This window comes from Meles meles, chromosome 10 (assembly GCF_922984935.1).
Source record: "Meles meles chromosome 10, mMelMel3.1 paternal haplotype, whole genome shotgun sequence".
Classification (NCBI taxonomy): Eukaryota; Metazoa; Chordata; class Mammalia; order Carnivora; family Mustelidae; genus Meles; species Meles meles.
In genome coordinates, this window is record NC_060075.1 from 41103288 (window position 1) to 41124296 (window position 21009).

Consider the following 21009-nt stretch of genomic DNA (forward strand, 5'->3'; position numbering starts at 1 on the left):
CTTTTATTTATTTATTCATATTTTTTTAAAGAGAGAAAGTGCACACACTTGAGCAGGTGGGGGAGGGACTGAGGGAGGGAGAACCTTTTTTTTTTAATTATTTATTTATTTATTATTTTTTTACAAACATACAACGTATTTTTATCCCCAGGGGTACAGGTCTGTGAATCGCCAGGTTTACACACTTCATAGCACTCACCATAGCACATACCCTCCCCAATATCCATAACCCCACCCCCCTCTACCAACCCCCCTCCCCCCAGCAACCCCCAGTTTGTTTTGTGAGATTAAGAGTCACTTATGGTTTGTCTCCCTCCCGATCCCATCTTGTTTCATTTATTCTTCTCCTACCCCTCTAACCCCCCATGTTGCATCTCTACTTCCTCATATCAGGGAGATCATATGATAGTTGTCTTTCTCTGATTGACTTATTTCACTAAGCATGATACCCTCTAGTTCCATCCACGTCGTCGCAAATGGCAAGATTTCATTTCTTTTGATGGCTGCATAGTATTCCATTGTGTATATATACCACATCTTCTTTATCCATTCATCTGTTGATGGGGAGGGAGAATCTTAAGCAGACTCCACACCCAGCCCCGTGAGAGGCTCCATCTAACGACAATGAGATCATGACCTGAGCCAAAATCTAGAGTTGGATGTTTAACCAACTAAGTCACCCAAGCACCCCCATCCACGAGTTTAAAAAAGAAAGCCAACAAACTAAGAATAGAAGGATATTTACAAAATTCTACCCCAAACATCATGCATGTTTCATTTGGAAATGTTGAAGGCTGTCCTCTTGATACCAGGTTTAAGTAAAGGATGTCTTCTGTCACTACTTCAATTCAATATGGTATTCTAATCTAGCATCTATCATAACCCAGTGTGATGAGGCCAGAGAATCAATAAAAGATATAAATACTGGAGCGGCAGCTGGTTGGCTCAGTGGGTAGGTAGAGCATGTGATTCTTGATCTTGCTGTAAGTTCAAATCCCACACTGGGTGTAGAGACTACTTACAAAAACAAAATCCTCAAAAAGGTATAAGTATTAGGAAGGAAGGAAGGAAACTGTCTCTATTTGCAAGTGACATGATTTTATACATAAAAATTCCAAAGAGTACAGGCAACTAATAGAATAAATTTATTAATTTAACAAACCAAATCGTTACCTGTTAATTTGCAAAAATCACTTGCATATCACACTTGCAACACACAAGCAGAGAATATAATTTTTAAAGTCCATTTAAATTAGCATCAAAGAACATTAAAATGATCTTTCAGAAGATCGGTAAATCTTTTATGTGGGGCACTGTATAATATTGAGATAAATTTAAAAAGACCTCAATGAATGGAAGACTACATATTACATTCAAATAAAAAGATTCAGTATTGTGAGGATGTCATTTCTCCCCCAAACTACCTGTATTCAATGAGTCTCTCTTTTTTTAAAATTTAATTCCAGTGTAGTTAACATACAGTGTTATATTAGTTTCAGGTGTACAACTGAGTGATTCAATAGTTCCATATATTACTCAGTGCTCATCAAAGTAAGTGTCCTCTTAAACCCCTTCACCAATTTCACCCATCCCCCCACCCACCTCTCCTCTGGTAACCATCTGTTCTCTACAGAGAAGAGTATGTTTTTGCTCTGTCTCTGTTCAATGTACTACTACTTTTTTTTTTAAGATTTTATTTATTTATTTGACAGAGAGTGAGAGAGGGAACACAAGCAGGGGAGAGGGAGAAGCAGGCTTCTTGCTGAGCAGGGAGCCCAATGCAGGGCTTGACCCAGGACCTGAGCTGAAGGCAGATGCCCAACGATTGAGCCACCAAGGCACCCCTATTCAATGTACTTCTAATCAAAACTTAAACAAGCATTTCTGTGGAAGCTGACAAGCTGATTTGGATGCTTGTATGATAATGTAAAGGGTCTAAAATGTCAAAAACAATGAAAAAAGCGACATAATTGAAAGATTTAAAATACTTGGTATTGGGTTGCCTGGCTGGCTCATTTGGAAGAGCATGCAACTCCTGATTTCGGGGTTGCAAGTTCAAGCCCTACATTGGTTATAGATACTACTTAAAAATAAAATCTTTAGAAAAATAAATAGAATTAATTAAAAAAATAAAATACCAGGTATCAAGAGTTTTTTTTTTTTTTTTTTTTTTTATTTGAGAGAGAGAGTGCATGAGAGGGGGAGAGGGTCAGAGGAGAAGCAGACTCCCTCCTGAGCAGGAAGCCTGATGTGGCACTTGATCCTGGGACTCCAGGATCATGACCTGAGCCAAAGGCAATTGCTTAACCAACTGAGCCACCCATGCACCCCAACAGGTATCAAGATTTATTTTAAATCTAAAATAATTTGGACAGGAATCCATCAAAATCCTAGAGAAGAACATAAGCAGTAACCTCTTCGACATGGGCCACAGCAACTTCTTTTAAGACACCACTCCGAAGGCAAGGGAAACAAAAGCAAAAATGATCTTTGGGGGCTTCATCAAGATAAAAAGCTTCTGCACAACAAAGGAAACAGTCAACAAAACAAAGAAGCAACCCAGAGAACGGGAGAAGATATTTGCAAAGGACACCAGACCAAGGGCTGATATCCAAGATCTATATAGAACCTCTCAAACTCAACACCCAAAAAACAAGTAAAAAAGTGGGCAGAAGACATGAACAGAGACACTTTTCCAATGAAGACATACAAATGACTAACAGACACATGAAAAAATGTTCATCATCATTAACCATCAGGGAAATTCAAATCAAAACCACATTGAGATACTACCTTACACCTGTTAGAATGGCAAAAGTTGACAAGGCAAGAAACGACAAATGTTGGAGAGGCTGTGGAGAAAAGGGGACCCTCTTACACTGTTGGTGGGAGTGCAAGTTGGTGCAGACACTTGGGAAAACAGTGTGGAGGTTCCTCAAAAAATTAAAAATAGAGCTAGCCTATGACCAAGCAATTACACTACTGGTATTTACCCCAAAAATAGAGATGTAGTGAAAAGAAGGGCCATATCCACCCCAGTGTTATAACAACAATGTCCACAACAGCCAAACCGTGGAAAGAACAGAAATGCCCTTTCATAGATGAATGGATAATGAAGATGTGGTCCATATATACAATGGAGTATTATTCAGCCATCAGAAAGGATGAATACCCAAGCTTTTGCATCAACATGGATGGGACTAGAGGAGATTATGCTAAGTCAAGCAGGGAAAGTCAATTGTCATATGGTTTCACTTATTTGTGGAACATACGGGTAGCATGGAGAACATTTAGGAGAAGGAAGGGAAAAACAAAGGGGGAGAATCGGAGAGGGAGATGAACCATGAGAGACTGTAGACTCTGAGAAACAAAGTGAGGGTTTTAAAGGGGAGGGGGTGGGGGTGATAGGTGAGCCCTATGATGGATATTAAGGAGGGCACGGATTGCATGGAGCCCTGGGTGCTATATGCAAACAATGAATCTTGGAACACTGCATCAAAAACTAATATGGTAACTAACATAACAATAAAAAAAAGCCTGTGTTTTTTTGAAGACACCTTATAAAAGAAAATAATTCGGTCAATATGGTATTAGCACAATAATACACAAATAGACCAATGAATAGGATTGAGTCCACAAAATAATCCACACATATATGAACACTTAATTTACAAAAAAAAAAAAAAGGGTGGCAATACAGAACAGAGGAAATAATGATCTTTTCAATAAATGAGGCTGGGTCAATTGGACATTCAAATGAAAGAAAAAGTCTTGACTCCTTACCTCGCACTATACATAAAAATCAGTTCCAGATAGAAAGCTGATCTAGGGGCACCTGCATGGCTCAGTGGGTTAAAGCCTCTGCCTTCGGCTCAGGTCATGATCCGAGGGTCCTGGGATCGAACCCCGGATCCTGTTCTCTGCTCAGTGGGGAGCCTGCTTCCTCCTCTCTCTCTCTGCCTGCCTCTCTGCCTACTTGTCTGTCAAATAAAGAAATAAAATCTTTAAAAAAAATAAAATAAAATCTTAAAAAAAAAGAAAGTTGATCTATGTGAAAGGTAAGATAATAAGACTTCTGAAGATAATGAAGAGGAGTATATTTATGACCTTGGGATAGAGAAAGAAATTTTTTTTTCTTAGAATACAAAAGCCACTAATCACTAAAAAGATACTGATAACCTGAACTTCATTGAAATAAGATTTTTATGCCCAGCAAAGACATCATCAAGAGAGTAAAAAGACAAATCATGGGGTGGGAACAGATTTTTATAGTTCCTAAACTATATCAAATATGGATCAGCAAGAAAAAGATAATGCAATGAAGTTGTATATACAAAATACACAAATAGGCAGTTTGCAAAAGATTTCCCAATAAACACATATTAGTGATTTGGGAACTGCAAATAAAAACTGCAGTGGAATGCCACTAACTACACACCAGATAGCTGGAATTTAAATAGAAGTTAATACCTCACAATTAAAATTTAAAATTTAAATACAGTTTAATGACTCCGAATATGATAGTGTTGCAGAGGATGTGGAGTAAATAGAATCTTCATACACTGCTAGAGGGAGTGTAAAAGCAGCACACTAGAGCTGTATTTTTACAGCTGAAAATACAAAACATCTCATGAACCAGCAGTTGCATTCCTAGGTACATACCCAACAGAAAATGCGTATGTGTGTGTGTACCGGATAGTCACAGGAAAGTTCATAACGGCAGTATGTAGAACAGTCCAAATAGGGACCATCCCAGAGGTCAATCAAAAATAAACACATTACAAAAACAAAAATGTGGAATGTATAGGATTGCTCTTGCCGTGAAAATGAATGAAGTAATGCTGCATGCAAAAACATGGATGAGGGCACCTGGGTGGCTCAGTGAGTTAAGCCGCTGCCTTCGGCTCAGGTCATGATCTAAGGGTCCTGGTATCGAGTCCTGCATCGGGCTCTCTGCTCAGCAGAGAGCCTGCTTCCCTCTCTCTCTCTCTGTCTCTCTCTCTCTCTCTGCCTGCCTCTCTGTCCACTTGTGATCTCTCTCTGTCAAATAAATAAATAAAATCTTAAAAAAAAGGATGAATTTTGCAAAAATTGTATTAATATATCATTCCAAGTTTAGTATATGTGCTGCCAAAGCGAGCACAACACTGTATTAATATAAAGAAGCCAGACACAAAGAAGTCAACGAGTGGTTACATTTTATATAAAATTTAAATACTGACAAAACTGGTATAAGAAGTCACAAGGAGGAGCGGTGACTGAAAGGAGGAGGACTTCTGTGCTATCTCTCCGATCTGGGCGGCGGTTACTCAAATGTGTCAGCTTTGTGGTAATTCATCTGGTTTTACCCTTATAATTTTTGCACTTTTCTGTCTATAGCTTATACTAAAAACAAGAAAAGTTTATTTTTAAAAAGGACCTGTGCTGGAAATGCAGCGCTACAAGTTATTTAACACTAATTATTTTCACAGTTCTATTGTTTCCAAGTAAAACTTCAGCCAACATTCTTCTTTCTCCCTTGAGGCTTTAAATGGAATGTTCTCTTTTCCAAATTACTTGCCTGCTACTGCTCCTTTTCCTAGGTTTGATACTAACACATCCTCTTCCTTACTTTGAAATATGCTTGGCCAGGGCTTCATCCCCCGGTGAAATAATTGCCCAAACAATTAGCTTCATATCCGTTTTGGGAGCTTGGTTGGAACAAACTTGCGTGTGGCATTTGTAAGCCTCCTGCTCTTACCAATTGTATCAATATGCAAAGAAAACTCTACTTGAACTCTGCTGCAGGTACATAAAAGGAATGATTTCTGATATTGGGACCCTGTGTAAAAATGAGGCTGGGGATGACATCATGTCAAATATTTAAAGAGCAGGAGAAGGATCTGTGAAGCTCGGAATCGCAGTGTTGGAAGATACCCCTTCCAAGTAATCATCAAGTCTGCCTGCTCCTCTTGTGACAGTACTGACATTTAAAATGATTCACAGCTTGCAAGCTGAAATGTCTTACCCTACGATCTACCCACATCTTGAATTCCCACCCTTATAGCCACAGAGAAAACGTTTCATCCCTTTCCTACACAGTAGCCCTCCAAGTACCTGGTGACATTTGCCTTGTCCAGTTGGAGTCTTCTCTTCTCCAAGCCTGGGGCTCTGATCTGTTAAAAGAATGTTCTTGTGTGGTGTGGCTCTGAGTTCCTCCACTCTGCTGGCCTTTCTGCTTTCAATATCCTTCAGTTTATTAAATTCTTTCTTCTTAGGGGTTCATCCAGAACTGCAGCATATGCCTTCGGTGTGCTAAGACCTATGAAATGATATCTCTTTATGTGGTGATTTTTTAAAAAGAATTGCCTCCATATCTCCTCCCATCTGTGCTTTTGGAACCAGGAGAAGACCTGTGCATTGATCTTTACTAAATTTTATTTTGCTCCAGGGTTTTTCAGAACTTTTTAGATCCTAAAAATGACCACTGTACCTTTATTCAAGTTGTCCAACAGAACAGAAGGTCAAGGTTTCTGCCCCCAAAAGTTTTCATTTGAGCACCAGTCTGTTCATGAATGTCCTACAGCACAGTTATTCTCCAAATATAATTCAGCCTGTGTTTCCAGAATGTTGGTATTGCCAACAGCGACCTTGCCAAATGCCTAGATAAAAACCACATATCTATGTCAATGGATATTGCTCACCTTCATTCGGGTCACCTGGGCAAGATATTCCTGTCACAACTTAACTTTCCAGCCACATGAATTAACATGTGGACTGTGCATTCACAGTAGAATGCAAAGATTCGGAAATTCAGCTGCATTCAAGTTCCTCTCTTTGACCTAGTCAACTAGGTGTCCTTAGACCACAGAGACTCACTGAGCCTCATTTTACCAGTTAAGACAGTGGGATAATGCTTGTGCCTCTATGGCAGAATTTTTAAAAATTTGCTTCTTTTATGATTTGTGCGATCATTAGGGCATTCCAAGAATTTCAAACTCCCCCATAAAGAATGTTCTGAAACAGAGACCATCAAACATCCTCATCAGTCCACCGGCCCAAGGTTTGCACCATTGAATGCCTCCACACACTATATTTAGTTATTTTAAAAAAATTGTCACCTGTAGAGAAATATCATTACAAGGGATGGAGATGACGATGACAACAACAGCGATGACGGTGATGATGATGATGTCCTGATGTATTAACTGGGGCTCCACCCTGGAGTGTTGCCAGAATAAGTGACGGCACTCACTTGGCCTCTCCAGAGTACGCAGGGTTGACAAATGAATTGTATGGAGGAGCATGAGTGCACCTCAGATCTATACTTCCTCTCAGCAAAGGACTAGATTCAAGGCCTGTGTAATTCTCAGGACTCAAGTTTTCTATTTTTAAAGCAGTGAATTGTTTTTCCAGAAGCAGAGCAGGAGGCCCGGCACTTTGGGAGACCACACCCTATAGAGAAGAAATCTGATGACACTGTAGCTGTGAAGTTAGCGCACAGGGGAAGAATTCCCATCTCCCATGTATTTATTTGTGGGTAATTTACACACACATTGATCTAGTAACTGAATCGCCAGGGAAAAACCTGTATTCCAGGTTAAGTCAAGCCAGCACCTAATTATAAGCTTCAAGCATCCTGATCCTGTTTACAGAAAGAGCCTTAGACATTTTTCTCTTGACCTTAACCTTAATATCTTTGCTTACCTTCCATTCCTAAATCCACCTGCCCTTGACTGTTTTTGCTTTGTCTCTTGGTGAGGACTCTGTGTTTGCTTTTTGTAGTGAAGGGTGGATTTGACTTCTTTTGTTCCAGGTACCCTCCCAACCTGATTGAGCCCTGGCCTGGAACTCATCATCCCTGACGGTTTCCTGGGTTCCTTAACTCTTACTTCTCAAGTGAGAAGTTCACAATTCTCCTGAGAATGGTCAGCTCTTGCCAGAGAAACTTATGAGACATAGTGGGTCTTTACTTTAGCTGCCGCTAAAGTTTCATTTTCATTAAAAGAAAAAAAAAAAATCATCCCATATTTTCCTCTTTACTCAACACTTAAGTCTCAGTCCTCATTTTGGTCACTGCACCTCTACAGTGCATTTTTTCTTGGATGATGAATTTATTTATTTATTTAAAGGTTTTTGTTGTTGTTGTTGTTGTTGTTGTTGTTATTTTTTTATGTGAGAGAGAATGTGCGTGCATGCCAGCGGGTGGAGGGGAAGAGAGAGAGAGAGAGAGAATGTCCAGCCGACTCCCTGATGGGCATGGAGCCTGACATGGAGTTTGATCCCACTACCCTGAGATCATGACCTGAGCCAAAATCAAGAGTCAGATGCTTAACCTACTGAACCATCCAGGCAGCCCTTAGAGGATGAGTTTATTAATATACTGATCAGTACTCTGCTAGATGATATCTCTTTATTTTTGAGTTCCTTTGCCGTGGTACCCAACTCTTCCCATTCACACATGATCTCTCATTTGTTATCATTCCCAACTTGTAAATAAAAACCTTGATTTAGCTACCATAATAAAGTCACACGTTTAAGTCAAAATCCACAGGAAATGAAGTCTATGAAATTAGGAACTATGATTTATCTACAATGACTGACCAACACTTAGCGTAATAGCACAAAAACACTTTGCATGTGCTCAATAAATGTTTTTTTTTTTTAAAGATTTTATTTATTTATTTGACAGAGAAAGAGATCACAAGTAGGCAGAGAGGCAGGCAGAGAGAGAGGAGGAAGCAGGCTCCCCGCGGAGCAGAGAGCCCGATGCGGGGCTCGATCCCAGGATCCTGAGATCATGACCCGAGCCAAAGGCAGCGGCCTAATCCACTGAGCCACCCAGGCGCCCCATACTCAATAAATGTTTGCTTAGTGGGTAGATAGATGGATGTTTGGATTGTTGGATCAGTAGATGGATAGGTGCTTACTATGTGCCAGGCTGATATTAAGAATTTCGTATAAAATAAATAAGCCCTGGAGATGTGATGTACAGATAGTGAAATCAGTTAATACTGTATTATATATTTGAAAGTTGCTAGAAGAGTAAATCTTCAGAGTTATCACAAGGAAAAAAACTTGTAACTGTGTTTGATGGATGTTAACTAGAATTATTGTGCTGATAATTTCACTATATATGCAAATGCTACATCATTATATTATACACCTGAAACTAACATAAGGTTTCATGTCAGCTGTATCTTAAATAAATAAATAAATAAATAAGAATTTCATAATTTTAAAAAATATTATTCCCTTAGCAATTCTTGAGAGAAGTCATTAGTCTGATTTTATAGATGGGAAAGAAAACTCAGAAATATTGTGGTAACTTTCCCAAGACTGTTGTTAACAAATACTGTGATAACTTGGTATTATGTTAGAGGTGCTTTAATGATTATGATTAATAACCCTATTAGCTAGCATCTGTTGAATACTTATGCCTCCAATAAGTATTTTCCTCACACTATCTTATATAGTCCTCAGGCAGCCCTGTAAGATAGGGCCATCATTATGTCCATTAGATGTAGTCTTTAATGTCACATCCAAAAGTGTCCTATCTGTGCATGACAATTTGATTGAGAGGTGTGAAACGCCATATTTTCACTTACTCACACTTCTCCATGGCCAATACAGAAAGTAGAGCATATAAAGAACCTCTGCTTCTTCTTTCCTGGAAATGTAAGTAAAATCAGTAAATACCTACAGTTGCTCCTCCAGTTCCCCATTACTAGAAACATAGTCATCCAGATTGCTAAACTAAATGTAATCACTAAATTAATTTTAACTTATCTCCCACTAATGATATGGATTAGGATAGGACTGCAAGGTTTTTAAATTTTTTTTGAAGATTTTATTTATTTTTATTTATTTGACAGAGAGAGAGAGAGAGATCACAAGTAGACAGAGAGGCAGGGGGAGAGAGGAGGAAGCAGGCTCCCTACTGAGCAGAGAGCCTGATGCGGGCTTGATCCCAGGACCCTGAGATCATGACCTGAGCCGAAGGCAGAGGCTAAACCCACTGAGCCACCCAGGCACCCCAAGGTTTTTTGTTTGTTTGTTTTTTTAAGATTTTATTTATTTATTTGACAGAGAGAGACAGAGATTGAGGGAACATAAACAGGGGGAGTGGGAGAGGGAGAAGTAGGCTTCCTGCTCAGCAAGGGCTTGATCCCGGGACCCTGGAATCATGACCTGAGCCGAAGGCAGACGCTGAACGACTGAGCCACCCAGGGGCCCGAAGGACTGCAAGGTTTTAACATGCTATAATGATATTAAATATATAACTGTAAACATATAATTATATATATTTGTTTTCTCTTACATGTCATCTCAAGCAGTTAAATAGCTAGCTAAATCGGGTGCTTTTATAAGAAAACTTAAATATGAATTGGGTTTATCTAATACCATCATTCCTGATTTTACTTATTTTTTTATTTTTAAATTTGTTATCAAGTTATAATTGACATATAACATTCTATTAGTTTCAGGTATACAACATAATGATTTGATATTTATACATATTGTGAAATGATCACCGCAAAAAGTCTAGTTAACATTCTACCTCATACATAGTTACAAAAGTTTTTTTTTCTTATGATGAGGACTTTGAAGATTTACTCTTTAAGCAACTTTCAAACATGCAATTGAGTATTATTAACTAGTTACCCTTTACTCTTAGATTGACTCTCTTAAAAGAGTCTAATGGTTCTCGTAGGATTTCTTCATTTTTTAAAAATTGTAATTCTCTCTCCTTTTCCACCGGAATAATTTCTAAATTCCTATCCTCCAGGTTGTTTATTCTCTTTTTTCACCTGCTCTGCCTTATTACCAAAGCTTTCTAATGCATTCTTCATCTTATCTATTGACTCCTTCAGTTTCAGAATTTCTGTTTCATGGTTTGTTTTTTTTTTAAATAACTTCAATCTCTTTGGTACAGTAGTCCTTCTGTTCATTAATTTTATTCTTGGGCTTATTGAATTAATTGCCTTTCTGCATTTGCTGTAGTTTATTGAATTTGTTCATAACAGCTACTTGAAGACTTTTTTGTTTTAAAATTTTTTATTTGAGTATTTAGTTGACACACAATGTCACATTAGTGCCGAACGTACAACACAGTGTTTCAACATCTCTGTGAGTTATGCTGTGTTCAAAAGTCTAGCCACCATCGTTACCATACAACGCTATTACGATACCATTGCCTCTATTCCCTATGCTGTGCCTTTTATTCCCATGACCTATCCATTCCATAACTGGAAGCCTGTATCTTGTACTCCCCTTCACCTGTTTTGCCCATCCCCACTTCCCTTTCCTCTGGCAACCACCAGTTTCTTCTCCATAACAATTTTGAATTCTTTATCGATTATCTTGCAGTATTTGATGTCCTTGAATTCAGTAGCTGAAGAATTGTCATCTTCTTTTTGTGACACCACATTACTATGACTTTTCATAGTGTTTCATGAAATGTGCCTCTGCTGTCACATTTAAAGTAGCAAACTTCTTTCTTATTTCTATGGAAAGGCTGCACTTCCTTGGATTCTAACAGTTCAACAGGCGGGCAATCAGAAGCTTTTCTCTTCGTGTCCAGAAGGTGGTGCTGTAGCACAAGTTTCGGGTTTCTCTTACCGCGCTGTCCAGGCTCCACACTTTGACTTGCCGCCTCCTCCGCCTGACCAGTAGCCACTGTCGTGGCGGCTGCGCTGCCACCCGCACGATCCCAGCATGGTGCCACGTTGGCTCTCGAGGGTGGGGCTGCCTCAGCAGTTCCTCCCTTTCCTCTGACTCCAGAATTGTCTGTGTCTTGCTCTAAAGGCTTGTCAGTTTTTCCCAGCAGGTGGGCTGGTCCTCCCCAAATACTCTATTTTCCGTGAGCGCCCCGCTGCGTTCTCTCTAGAGTCCCTCTTTCTGACAGCAGCAAGTGGGGGGTGGGCCGTCCTCAGACTTCATCGGGTACACAGCGCCCTCTGAGGTCTTCCCGACCCACTTTCGGATGCGCACGTGGGTGGATTTCCCAGGTGTCCTGGTGTTCTGTGCGGAGGCGCTTTTGTTCGGTTCAGATGCCCAGTTAGTTGTAAATAAAAAGGGAGGGGGGAAAAGGAACAGGTCACACCGCCCTGATGCTGACCTCACTCTCCTCCACAACTTTCCTTTGAAGAGCGATGGCCCCAGGGTAATTAATTTTTCTTGGTTTGCCCAGAACTTGCCTAGCTCTAGCATGGAAATCCCACGTTCCAGAAAACTCCTCAGTGCTCAGGGAGCGGGAATGTTGAGTCACCCTGCATGTCCCTTCAAAACAAGCCTCCAAGATCTGATACCAGCTCCACACAAAGCTGGAGCTCCCTATCAGTCTACCCCTCTATTCTGAGCTAAGTCACATTGCTTTTCTATTTATTAAATATTCCACCTTCTTTGAAAATACAAATCTAAATGATATCTCTAAGTCCTGGTCAGCATTTATCCTGATGGTGATGGTGCTCACCAGCTTGGGTGGGACTTGAGAAAAATCACACTCATGATGTTGGGGTTCCTGCCTCAGCCCACACCTCCTCAGTGGTGTGAACTGGTCTCGGCTGATGCTGCTTTACAACCATGTAGATGGATAGAGGATTAAACCTCCCACAGCTGTGCGGCTGATGGACTGGGATATCTGTGGCACACCCCATAACATGGTCAGTGTCTCTGATGGTTAGACAAAAGTGACCCCGGCAGGCTTCAGGATCTTTCCTTGGCTGGGCTCACACCAAAGTTTACTTTGGTTTGAGTTTTATCCACACTGATACGTTCATTCATATTTTGTAGCACAAAATGCTCACCCTCCTTGTGCCTTCATTTAGATGAGCATCTTCAGGAAGCTTGTGTCATGTTATGGGATGCTCTAGGTAGGATTAAAAACCTTTTGCTTTAAATGGCCATATAGTACATATTTAGGTTTTGAGAGCCCTATGAGCTCTGCCATAGCTACTCAAATCAGCTGTTTTAAGTCAAAAGCAGAGACAATACACAAATGGCTGTCTTCCAATAATACTTTTTTTTTTTTATAAAAACGGGCAGCAGGCCAGGTTTGCCCTGTGACCGGTACTTTGTGAACTTCTGTTATTAACAGAAACAATTGTAATTAGCCACATTGTTCTAGAACAAACAAATGTTGAAGCAATTCTAGAGAGTGTTATATAAGACCAAGTTTTCTCCATCTTCAGACTGGGGAAGATTTCAAATCACTGGAATCTTGATCCAGTTAAACTTTTTTAAAAAAAGATTTTATTTATTTTTGTGCAAGAGGTGAGCACACAAGTGGGGGTGGGGAAGGGCAGCCAGAGAAGCAGACTCCCCACTCAGCAGGGAGATGATGCGGGGCTTGATTCCAGGGCCCTGAGATCATGACCCAAGCTGAAGGCAGGCACCTAGCCACCGAGGCACTCATCCATTGTTAAACTCTTTGGGCCACCTCAGACATTTCAGTAAAGCACTGCCATTCTTTCTTCTTGCCCAGGAAGATTGTGCGAGAACAGGTATAGATATTTTGAAATTCACCTGGTTGAAAACAAAAAAAAAAAAAAGTTTTTCTCTGGATTGTCTTTGAGTATATAAACTGGATAGAACCTCTAGTTTAAAATGTTTTCCAGAATAAACAGCTCATCTGAATGCTGACCTTAATATTTTTCAAATTTCTTTTTAACTTAAAAGCTCATCTCTTCAACTGGTACATAGTGGGCTTCGTGATTGTTCTCTCGGCAGCCACAGAGCATAAAATCTCCCAGGCACCTCAGGAATTTGCCTGAGTGACTACAGATTGCTTGCAAGTATGAGTGCCTGTAGCCAGTTATAATCTTGAAGGACACTGTTCTGAAATGAATTGTAAGTTGTATCCTCACTCATTTTAAATTTTAGGGTGTCATTAAGCCAGTCAACAATTCTTACTGTAACTGAATCATTATAAACAAAATCATTATAAACAAAACGATCTCATTAAGTTTTAAAAACTTACACTTCTAGAGATTTCAAAACCTATCCCCTAAGCAATTTCCCATCCCTTTGCTCAAGATGTCCCAGAATAAATTGACCCCTATTTTGGATATCCACAGCTCCCAAGAATAATAAATCTATTTTCAAACTGTCTGTGCCATAGTCATTTTAGAGAACTTTGCCAGAAGAAAAAGAAATCACCTTTATTCACATAAGGAAAGTCAGGGAGACAGCACATATTTATCACATCAGAGAACATTCTTTCAGATAAGACCTATCTTGGGGACATAGGTTCAGACAAGTCTCTAACTTGACAGGTAGCTCACTGGGGACACACACTCCAACCAGCTCTGCTCTAATGATCTTACATAACACCCCCATAACATCTGCAGAGGCATCAGTAAGGTATGAAATTATGGCAAGCTTCTCTATGAGTTTTTCATGGTATAAACAGTCCCAGAGTTGCTATCATAAAATTAACAGTTTCCCTAATAAAACACATCATCTGCATTTTATATCCACCATGAGTTATCAACCCCAGCCAAGACTTTGAGTTTGCTTTCCCTTCTTCAATAGGTACCAGGTACAGGAAAGCTATTTTAAGTTCCATATTATATCGATTATACATACAGCCATCCACCGGAAGATATTTAGAAACAACCCATGTCAGGAGGCCTTTCACACTCATCTCACACATTGCTTCACTGGCCTTAGAAAAGAATTGTGAACAATGGATGGTAGAGGCTGGTGGTCCTTTTACATGGGCAAACAGATTCATACACTTACTATCTTAGACATAAAAACATAACATAGGGGGCGCCTGGGTGGCTCAGTGGGTGAAAGCCTCTGCCATTTGCTCAGGTCATGATCCCAGGGTCCTGGGTTCAAGCCCTGCATCGGGCTCTCTGCTCAGCAGGGAGCCTGCTTCCCTTCCTCTCTGTCTGCCTGTCTCTCTGCCTACCTGTGATCTCTGCCTGTCAAATAAATAAATAAAATATTTAAAAAAAAAAAAACAAAAATGTAGCATAGAGAAAGAAATAACATTAAATAAAATGAATTTCTGTGAAATTCAAAGCCAAACTATTAATACTAAAACCTGACTGGAGTCTCAAACTCCTACTTGGCCTCCAGCTTCTCAAATGCAAAGTGAATACTGGCTTTGCTGGTAGTAGCAGTGCCCAGATAACAATGTTTCTGCATGCGGACAGAGCCAACCTCTGCCAACTATGTCAGCCTGCTCTCTTCTCTGCAATCAATTCTGGGAGACTCCTCTTTCAATCTCTTAGACCGCTAATTTGTGTTTTCTCATGTCTACTTTGCAATCTACTATTTTCTTTTTAATTTCCAAGAATGCTTGTCTTGATTTACAAGAGCTACAAATCCTTTTTTGTTAATGTTTTTTTGTTGTTTCCCCCGATTAACTCTGCACCCTTATGTATTTCTTGTGTTTTCATGATGTCGGTGCCTCTGTTTCGTGTTATTAGTTTTCTTGAAACATTTGAAAATTTAAAACTCTATGTCATTCTTTTGAGTTGAGGCTTTAAACGTAATGCTCTTTTGATCACAGGTCTGTATTTTCATCCCCAAAGAAAAATTCTTATTTCCCTGCTGTGACTAGAAGTCCTGGCTATGGACTGTGGTTTTTTTGTTTTTTGTTTTGTTTTGTTTTTTTGAGAGGGCAGTTTGGGATGAGGCTGGACAGAGTGCAGAAGCCCAAGTGATTAGAAGAGTGTTCCCCATTTCTCCTATTACCCAGATGCTTCTCTGGGAGCCTCCCTCAGAAATGTCTCTGCAGGATCTCATGCCTTGGCTTTAATCTAGGGGTAAAGTCTGGTGTCTATTGTTTGTTCCTTAGCCATCTTTAATTTCTGGCTGTCCCGAAAGGTACAGCCTTATCGCTGCCTTTGCTCTGCCTTTGGGTCCATCTCAGAGTCTCCCCAGGGCTCTTCCTGGTGGGCAGTGTGAGCAGACAGGCAGCAGGCCCAGCTAACCTCGCTATTTTGAAGGAAGACCTTTAATAGTTACCCTGATTCTTGTCTGCATTTGTTGAATCGGACTTTAAAATTTCTCTTTGGAGGGGTGGCTCAGTTGTTTAAGTGACTGCCTTCTGCTCAGGTCATGATCCCAGGATCCGGGGGTGGAGTCCATGTGCTGGCCTCCCTGCTCCGTAGGGAGCCTGCTTCTCTTCCCTCTGCTTCTGCCTCTTCCCCGGCTTGTGCTCTCTTCTCTCTCTCTCTCTCTCTCTCTCCCAAATACATAAATAAATTCTTTTTAAAAATAAAATAAAATTTCTCTTTGGGGAGGAAGGGCTCCCATCTGAGATACTTGTCTCCAACTTGTATTTTGGGTTGTGTTCTTTTAGCTCTGAGTCCTTCATCATTGCAACGCCTTATGACTTAGCTTCACTGATAGCAGACTTTCATGTTTTTCCATCCCTGTTCGGAATTATTTCTTTTAAACTACATTTTTCAGTGTAGTTGGAACAGAAGAGAATAGATGAAAATGCTGCAGGCTTCAACTTAAAGCACAAGTTCCAAGAGGTTTTTTAACCTTGTGAACAAAAGGAGAATCTTGGTAAAAATACATGGATTTGCTTACCATTTTTTTCTCTCTCTCTCTTTCTCCCCCTTTTTCTCTCTCTCTGTTTCTGTGAGTATATGCATGCGTATGTATACACACATATATATGCATATACTTTTCCAAATCTTAAAATAATCTTTTAAAGTATTAGGGTCATCAATTTTATGGATGAAGAAATTCAATGAAGCCTGAAGAACTTTCAATTAACTTGATCTAATTTCAAATAAGTAGGAAACTTTGTACTAGACCTAGTACATCCTTTTGTCTATTTTTTTTTACCTATTTTAAAGTTTTTTGTCCCAACGAGACTTTGAACTCTATCATTTTGGGATAATGGTTTATTCACCTCTGTCACTGGTGCCTAGCAGTGGCTTATATGTACAATGGGCACTCAATGCGTGTTTGCTGAATTCAACTGAAGTGAAAAAAAAAAAAACCAGGATTCTAAACCTAGTATCTCTGATTTCAGGGCTTACATTGTTTTTACCTCACTCTATCCCCAGAGCTAACAATTTCTTTAATGCTTCAGAGTTAAAACACCACTGTCTCCCCTTCCAGTTGGGGGGGTTGGGAGGTTGAGGGACCAGGTGGTGGGCAATGAGGAGGGCACGTACTGCATGGAGCACTGGGTGTGATGCCAAAACAATGAACACTGTTATGCTGTAAATAAACAAATAAAAATAAAAATAAAAAATAAAAAATAAAAAATAAAAAAAAAATTGAAAAAAAAAAAAAAACAAACCACCACTGTCTCCCAATGCGGTTTCCTTACTGCATTCTCATGCAAACCCTTCCTCTAGCCTGAGGCATTTTCCCAAGTGGTCATTCACATAGTCAGAAACTATTCTGGACAGGAGGCTCTAGCCCCAAGTGTTAGGGACTTGAACTCTAGAGAGGACAAGCAACATGTGTCCCGTTTGCTTTTTTAGTTGGTCCCTGCATGCCACAGAGTTAATATACAAGTTGGAAATATTAATGAGATGTAAAAATAGAATCGTGTTAGGAGAAACAGCTTTGGGGGCAATAGAGGCAACCAGTTTAAGCTGAGGCTGCACCAGTGCTGAAACTCAGCCCTGATCATGACTAGCGAACAGCACTTACAGAACATCTGTTCCCATATATCCACGTACACTAGTGCTCTTCCTTAGGTTTAAGAGGAAAAAGGAGGGTACATGCAGGCTTAGATGGATATAAAAAGGCTGAAAATGGGCTGATGGGATGCCCTTCAAATATCTTCCCAAGATTGAATCCATGGGTCTTGTTCTAAATCCTATGGAGAGTAAAAATCTCTGCAAGGAACACTTGGGCACAAGTAGCATTGTGTGTCTTCCCAGACTGTAGATAAAATGCAACACAGAGTGAGTACCATGAGCATGGTCTTCATTTTTGCTCCAGACTCCTTAACCATTGTGGTTCTGGCCCTGTGAATTAGTGCATTGGTGATGGAGTCAGGAGTAGCCACAGGACACCACGAAGACCAGGATGTTCACCAGGAGGTGATGCAAACCCAGTGGGTACCTGTGCAGAAAAGCAGCAGGCCCTAGATCACACTTGAGTGTAGACAAATGACATACCTCATGGGGGACCCCTCAGAACTTGTGTAGGGAGCCATTTTCTCCATTCATAAAAGTTATGTCTGTTTAGGCACAGTAGTATAGCTTACTTAATAAAATAGGTTCTGAAGTCTAACTGTCCCTTCTGGGCACAAAATGTTGCCATTTGCCAATTGTGCCCTGCATTTACTCCTTAACATTTCTGTGTTCACAATACACATCTACAAAACAGTACTCCCCTCAAAGCATCATTGTGAATATTAAATAAAATAAAGGGCCCAAGCACGGCATAGGGCTTGGTCCACTCTAAGCATTAGTTTGTGTTAGCTGTATTGTTACCGTCATTAGTATTATCATCATTATTATTTTTGAGTTCATCCTCATTTGGAACATTAGACCTGCTCATCCCACTCTACTTTTCATTTTCTCAACACTTTTGTGTTATCATAAACATCAAAGGGTTTTTTTTTAAAGATTTTATTTATTTATTTGTCAGAGAGAGAGAGAGGAGAGGGTGAGCACAAGCAGACAGAGTGGCAGGCAGAGGCAGAGGGAGAAGCAGGCTCCCTGCTGAGCAAGGAGCCCAATGCGGGAGTGGATCCCAGGATGCTGGGATCATGACCTGAGCTGAAGGCAGGTGCCCAACCAACTGAGCCACCCAGGCGTCCCTCAAGGTTTTTCTTAATAGTAATCTGTATGCAAATGCTAGACTTTCACTCTGAAGTTTCCCTTTTCTGTTTAATAGTGATATTTATTGATATTTATTCCTTCACTATTCACTGCATCACTTATTTACCTATTATATAATGTGTCTACTATATGCTAAGGATTCTTCTAAGAACTAGGTATACAACATTAGTCTACCCTCAAGGAGCTTACATTCTAATGGTGGAGACAGACAATACAATTAACCCATATAAAATGTAATGCCAGGTCAATGTAAGAGCTATGAAGAAATATAAAGCCAGGTAAATGAAGGACAAGTGACAGGTGATATTAGCTTAAATAAAGAAATCAGGAAAAGCACCCATTTATTCATAACAGAGCATAGGGAAATTCAAGCCCAAGGGCATTAATGAAAGCAGTAGAGTTCTCAGAGGTGAGCAATTAGGAGTCTTCTTAATAACAACAAGACAAATTGTTGAGCAGCTAGAAGTATGACAGAGAAAACCAAACAACAAGACAGCTAGAAGAGCTCTCCTGAGATAATTCAAGCCTCAAAGACTACCTCTGCAAAAGAGCCCAGCTTTAAACTGGATCAGACTGGGGGGCAATGTACCACGGAAGGTGTTGTCAAAAACAATAGAGAAATCAGCTATTAATCAGTGGGGACTAACAGCTAGGTGTGATAACAAGCCTAAAGCTTAACACAGGGCTCAATCAAAGAGAACTGGCTAAAACTGTACTTTCCCTGGGGAAGGAGGCCAGAGAAACTGTGCATAAGCCTAAAATAGATCAATAGAGATGATATCATCTGAAGAATGGAGAGGGAAAAGGACAAGAACCACAAGTCAATCTTAACAGACACAGAAAAAGCATTTGACAATGTCCAATACCCTTTCATGAAAAAAAAATTCAACAAACTAGAAATAAAAGGGAATTTCCTCTATCTAATCAAAGCCTTCTATAAAATTTTCACATTGAATATCATAACTTAATGGCAAAAAGCTGAAGACTTTACCCCTTAAGATAAAGAAGAAGACAAGGATGACTACTCTCACCATCTCTATTCAACATTGCACTGGAGGTCGTAGAAGAGTAATTAGATAAGAAAAAGAAATGAGAGGGGCGCCTGGGTGGCTCGGTGGGTTAAGGCCTCTGCCTTCAGCTCAGGTCATGATCCGCGGGGAGCCTGCTTCCTCCTCTCTCTCTCTGCCTACCTCTCTGCCTAGTTGTGATTTCTCTCTGTCAAATAAATAAAATATTTAAAAAAAAAAGAAAAAGAAATGAGAGACATCCGGATTCAAGGAGAGAATAAAACTATCTCTAGTTTCAAATGACAGTATCCTTTACATAGAAAACCCTAAGGAATATCTTTTCTATGAACAATCCTAAGGAATCCACTACTGAATGAGTTAAGCAAGGTTGCAGGATGATCAACCCAAAAAATTGATTCTATTTCTATATATCAGCAACAAACCATCTGCAATAACATCAAAAGGAATAACATACCTAGAAGTAAAATTAATAAATGAACTGCAAAGCTGGTTGTATTAAAACTGAAATATTTTGAAAGAAATTAGAAAAGACCTAAATAAATGCAAAGATATTCACATGCATGGACCAAAGACTTAATATTTCTTAAGGTAACCATACTCCTCAAATTGATATACTGATTCAATGTAATCTTCCTCAAAATCTCAGTGGGCTTCTTTGCAGAAACAACATCGTGGGGACTGTGGAGTAGAGAACAGGAGGAGGAGGTGAAAGCAGAGGTGGAAAGCCCTCTCTCCAGGCAATTCTATTTATCTAAGTGAAGAGTGATAGTCTGGGCAAGGCTTGTGGTGGTGGGGATGGAGAGATGTGACTAGATTCAAGACATGTGTAGTGGGTAAGATCTGCAAAAATGTGAAGATGAACCTATGGGTAAATAACGTGAGTCTGTAAATGAACATAATATTGGAATAATTTACTCTAATGAGCTCTTCAGAGAATAACTGCCAGATGAATCTAAATAAATAATGAGAATATGCTCATTGACTAAGATGTAACGCTATTCTTCAGTGAGTGTTCTGCATAAAAAGCAACATCTTTCTTAATTGTTCTTGGCAACTTCTCAGAAGTTCTCATATCATTGTTTTATTGTGGAGCAGTAAGTCTTGCTGTCTCTTCCAAAAACTTCTTCCCAAAGTAAAGTCTTTAGCAGAGAATGGGGGATAACACAGTGCATGTGCTCAGAATTCCTAATAAAAAATAGAAAGTCATTTACTCAGAATGA